The sequence below is a fragment of the Nycticebus coucang genome, chromosome 23 (genome assembly GCF_027406575.1).
Source record: "Nycticebus coucang isolate mNycCou1 chromosome 23, mNycCou1.pri, whole genome shotgun sequence".
Lineage (NCBI taxonomy): Eukaryota > Metazoa > Chordata > Mammalia > Primates > Lorisidae > Nycticebus > Nycticebus coucang.
Genome location: NC_069802.1, coordinates 16,715,347 through 16,721,368, shown reverse-complemented (window position 1 = coordinate 16,721,368; position 6,022 = coordinate 16,715,347). Strand labels below are relative to the sequence as shown.

General features: G+C 36.7%; 1 pseudogene; it reads right to left on the bottom strand.

Annotated features, from left to right (window-relative positions):
- Window positions 1-644: 644 nt before the first annotated feature.
- Window positions 645-1,426, bottom strand: LOC128576091 (protein YIPF5-like; annotated as a pseudogene).
- Window positions 1,427-6,022: the final 4,596 nt, after the last annotated feature.

Here is a 6,022-nt window from a genome sequence, read left to right as displayed (position 1 = left end):
CAGGGATTAACATTTCATATCTATAATAAGGTAGATTGCAAACTTCTATCTCTGAATTATAGAAAAAAACTACATAAGATAATTTACAGGAATGTCAAGTTTTGAGGTAGACGTTCATAATATTCTATATACGGATATATATATATATATATATATTTTTTTTTTTTTGCTTCCAGTGTACCTGAATAGAGAATACAGATCACTTTTCTGTCTTCATTCCTTAGAAAAATATTTCTACCGTAAGTCTTATGTCTACTATGATTGAGTTGTTTCTTAAAAAGATTATCAGTTTTGTGGTTGATGTCCCACAGTTGGTAAAAATCGATCAAACACATCACAATATAATTTGCAAAGAAAAAAGATTTTTTTAGAGGCTGCAGGAGCAGGAAAGAAATGCCATTTGTTATTTGCATAAACACAAACTGGTAAAACTGGTCACACTCCAGGTAGATACATTTTTCAAATGTTAGTTTTCAAAAGTTCTATAAAATAAACAAAAGATACATGTTTACTTCCATTGCTCCAATACTCAAGGGCAAATCTGTGTAAGAGTTGCCTTTAGCAGTTTTCTGGTCCAATTTAAGAGTTCAAGGCCCTTTTTGTGTATTTGCCCCACTGATACACACATCTCAGATAAATTCAATTTAAAAGAAGGAAATTAGGGCTAAGACGCTATATAACAAAGCACAAGAATATGCTCCTAAAAGTTGCTGTCCTTCCATGGCTAATGCAGAAATAAAACTTTGGGATGCAGAAAATACCATCCAATAATACTAGCCGTGAGAATTATTTCTTCCAATAATAATGAAAAAAAATCACTGTAAAACTAGAAAGTAGGGTCATTAGAGGACACAATATCCAAAGATGCTTGCTGTACAACCAAAGGAAACACCTGTTATACTAATTAAGTTCAACAAGCAAAACATTCCTGGACATCCAATTGCATTGGTCCCATCTGCAGGGCCAAATTGGACTTTGCCAGTTAGTAACAATGTGACTCCAAAGGCAAGACAACAGCCCATTGGTCCTGCCAAATCAGTAACATTCATGATGCTGGCATCTGCCCCTTTTAAGGGATATGACATTGTTTATAGTTTTTTGTTGTTGTTTTTGCCACATGTGGTCAAAATTGATATGTAATTCTTCTAATAAGGGTAGCTCATCCTCAAAGTTGTTTCCATTGAATGGCTGGGGTGAAGGTGGAGTAGATGCCTGAGTTGGCAGAAAAATCTTCCCAGCAGCGTATACAGCTGCTGTGGCTGCCTCGTGTCTGGTGGAACAAATCGAACTTGCTTCAAATAGTCACAGCCAACGTACTCATGTTTGCTGTCCCCTGTTCATAATCACACAACTGCTGTGATTGGTCATTGATGCTGTAACTTGTCTGGCAGAAATTATTCATGTTTAAGTTTTCAAAGCCTGACATTGCAAAGGATCAAAAAAGGAGGTGGTTGTGGTGGTGGTAATTGCTCCAGCAGCCCCCCTCGTGTCCCAAACTCAGTTGAGATCCCAGGCTGGTCATTGCCTCTATTTTCTGTAAACTATTTCCTGTAGCTTACAAATACTTCCAGATCTCCCTTTACCATAAAGACAAACAGCACCCACACATGCACTATTTCTCCTCGATTCTACTATAGTGCTGACCTCTCCCTCCTGATTTCTCTCTCTCCTCTTTACCACTGAATATTCTAAAGAATACAAGAATTATCTTAACTTATCAGCCAATCACTCTTGAATTCTTGCAAGATTTTGCTTCCATTATAACTAAATCATTTCAGGATGATTCTAGATTTTTACAAGGCTTTTGAAAATATATGCTATTCAATTTACCTTTTATGAGTATATATGTCATATGTTTTTTCTGTAGCACGGAACTCACAAAAAAAGCTCAGATCTCCCAAGGGTCAACTGTACTTCCTTCTATCAGGTCACAAAATAGGACCATCATGGTTCATTAAGTTGCATCTTTTCCTGTTAAAATTCTAGAGTTAAATACCCTAATTTATTAGAATAATAAGAGCATCCTATGTCTTAGGCACAATTTTCTGTTCCTTTTTTACTATTTATTATTACTTTTTAAGCCTCTCTGCATGCTTTTAGATTTCCAATTTTTACTGTCTGCATGTATTATGTGTACTGTGCGCATTTCATCCATGTGTCCAGCCCCCAAAAGGAGAAGTCCTGGGAAATTTCTTCCTATCTGACCTTTTACACCCCTCCCTACACAGTCATGACCTTTACTACCTACTAGTTCATCAGTGGCTCCCAGCAATTGTATGGTTCAGGCAGGGCAAGAAGTGTGGTGTTGGGAGTAAGAAGGGAAAAGGAGCCAAGCCACTATTAATTTACCAGGTTTCCATAATTCTCTTCTTCAGAAAAATTATCATTATTATTATTATTTTTTGAGACAGAGTCTCACTACATCGCCCTCGGTAGAGTGCCGTAGCGTCACAGCTCACAGCAACCTCAAATGCTTGGGCTTAAGCGATTCTCCTGCCTCAGCCTCCCAGGTAGCTGGGACTACAGGTGCCTGCCACAATGCCTGGCTATTTTTTGGTTCTAGTTGTCGTTGTTTGACAGGCCCGGGCTGGGCTTGAACCTGTTAGCTCTGGTGTATATGGCTGGCACTGTAGCTGCTGAGCTGCAGGCATCAAGCCACTTCTTCAGAAAAATTATAATTTCTAGTGTTATTACTGCATCACTACTGCAAAATTACATGAACCCACTTTTCCTGATGTTGACAGATAATTGGTTCATCACTTTCTTTTACAAAAAAAAATAATATATATGAATGAAAATCATATATTTATCTGAAATCATGTGGTCTCAAACACAACTGTAAATTCCTGTCTTTTACTGCTCAAAGAAACTAATGTTTTCTAGGTAACAAAAACTCTACAATTAAACATAGCTTGAGTCTAGGGGGATATTGGATTTAGTTTAATTTCTTTATGTGTCTTGCTACATTCGATTGTTCTTATTTATGTTTTTCACATGAATATATGTGTACATAGGATTAAGTTCCATTGTTTGCAGTTGTAAGGTAAAGTCCAAATTGTAGTTGAGCCCTTCACACAGGAGGTGTGCCCTGTACCCCTACATTGTACTCATCTTTATATATTTCATATTGAGCAAATTAGCAGAATTTACACAAAATTATCTGATGCACCTGCAATCCAATGTTCAACAGAGTTCACCTCAGAAAAGTGATGACTGGGTGAATCCTGTTGATTAGGAGGTGAGTCTGTAATACTCATAATGAACACGAAGTAGTCAGACAAATGACAAATCACACCTTCACTTTCAGCAACACAAAAGACAGTCACGTATTGTTATGCTGGAAATGTCACCAGCCAATTTAGAAATGTTCAGAGTTTATTAACATTATGGATTTTCCTCATTATGAATTAATGTAATTCCTTAGTTTTTAAATGCTTCTGCTGTTATCCATTATCACAATAGTCTGGTGAAGGGAGTGAGGTGTTATTAACCACCGAGAAAAATGCGAAAATGCAAATCCAAACGTATTAGAATTCTCTTAAGTCGGCATTGAAATGAACACTTAATGTCTCTAATGCTTCATGTCTTGTTCAAGCCATTTGACTACAGTCTCCATTAAGGAGTCTAGTCATTAATGATTGCCATACAGAGGTCTTCACCGTGTCACCGTGCTTCGACCAAGTAATGAGATCTGTTCAAAAACAGAGATATATTGATTCAACTCTTTTACAACTTTTAAACCCAAAAGGTTCTCTGAGTTAAAAAGTGAACTGAACAAGCAATAAAAATCTTGATTTTTAATTTAATTTCCTACTTTTTGTCAATTTTATATTAACAAATGTCTTCCTTGTTATGTCAAAGGATTTAAAATTTTAAAATTCTTCCAATATAAATTTTGCATATTTTAACAATTGTATCTCTGGATACACACATTAAGTAAATGGACAGATGGGTTTTAAAAAATGATACTTCTCGGGCAGCGCCTGTGGCTCAAGAAGTAGGGCGCCGGTCCCATATGCCAGAGGTGGTGGGTTCAAACCCAGCCCCAGCCAAAAAAAAAAAAAAAAATGATACTTCTCTAGTTGTATCAGAAAAGGAAAATTATTATGAAAGGACATGTAAGTAAGTCTGTCTTAATAGGGGCCACTTAAGTCCATTACCAGAACATTTCCAGTGTCAGTATTCTAAAAACTAGAAATTGAGCTTGTTTCCAGTGTAAATTTTGATTTACTTGTTTAGTGAATGTGTTATACGTTATTTATGAAGTTTAATTGAGAGTTAGATATAGCACAAACAAAGTAAAATTAATTTTGTCATATAGTCCACACTTGGTCTTTCAAAAGAACACCATATCCATTTTCTTAAAATTCTCTCATATTTTGTGTTCAACTGAGTATTAGTTCAAGCTGACACTAAGGCAGAGATAGCCACTGGGAAGACAAAAATAAGAAATTTTGTTTCTGGGCGGCGCCTGTGGCTCAGTCGGTAGGGCGCCGGCCCCATATTCCGAGGGTGGCGGGTTCAAACCCGGCCCCGGCCAAACTGCAACCAAAAAATAGCCGGGCGTTGTGGCGGGCGCCTGTAGTCCCAGCTACTCGGGAGGCTGAGGCAAGAGAATCGCTTAAGCCCAGGAGTTGGAGGTTGCTGTGAGCTGTGTGAAGCCACGGCACTCTACCGAGGGCCATAAAGTGAGACTCTGTCTCTACAAAAAAAAAAAAAAAAAAAGAAATTTTATTTCTGCATTCTTAAAAATAAATGAGTCCAGGCAGTCCCCATACCTCAGTGGGTAGGGTGCCAGCCACATACACTAAGGCTGGTGGGTTTGAACCTGGCCCGGGCCAGCTAAAACAACAATAACAACTTCAACAAAATAATGGCCAGGCATTGTGGCAGCTACTTGGGAGGCTGAGGCAAGAGAATCACCTAATCTAAGAGTATGAGTTTGCTGTGAGCTTTGATACCACGGCACTCTACTGAGGGCAACATAGTGAGACTCTGTCTCAATGAATAAATAAATAAATAAATAAATAAATAAATAAACACAATTGAAATTTATGGAAATTAGGTATGGTTTATATGCTTAAGTGGAATAACACTGAATATCAATGATAATTCCTGTATCTGCTCTGTATTTGCATCTGAGATGGGTGGTACAGAGAAAATAACCTTTGTGATTTTGCATAGACATAGCTGTTCTTTTCTAAACTAAAATCTTACTGAAATTTTGAATTCTAGACTAAAAGGAGGCCCTAGGAATAATTTACAATTGTAGACAGGGTGAGAATTCAAGAGAGAGCTATCAATTCTGGAGCTAGGTGTTTGCATTTCAAAGGGGGAGATGAGGCTTAGAACTTTGGAAATATCTGTAGGTTATAAAATTAAAGAGATAGGGCTCTTTGATATTTCCTTATATTCCAAAAGGTTAGAATGAGAATGTAGGTAAAACCCTTTTTATCCCATCTCAAAAGAGCAAAGGTTTAATTAATTTTAATTTGTTTTTAGTAGGCAAGCTTCATTTTTTTTTGTTTGTTTGGGTTTTTTTTTGCAGAATTTTCTTATATATTGGACACTTGGCCTAACTTTATTGCATCTCCTCAATCATGTGGAGATTCTTCAATCCTCAGGGGTAGGAATTGTGATGTGGGGAGCCACATGATTGATATTTTCTTTGAATTGAAGAGTGATAATCTCTCTGTTTCAAAAAACTTCTGCATGTATTCAGGACAAAATTAATAAAGATAAAATCTAAGTGAAATGCAATCCTAGACCTAGCATATTTCATATACACTACAATTCATAAACATAGACATTTACTGTGAGAGACGAGGTAGAGGGGAGATCCCAGGGAAGTTATTAAATCTATTATTATTATAAAAAGAGCAAAAATATGTCATTCATAATATCAATACTTGGGAAATGTCACTTTCTTCTCTATGTTACCACAGCAACCCAGTACTACACTACTTACCATATCCTATAGTTACTTAATTGACATTACAATATTTAGACATATTAATCATTT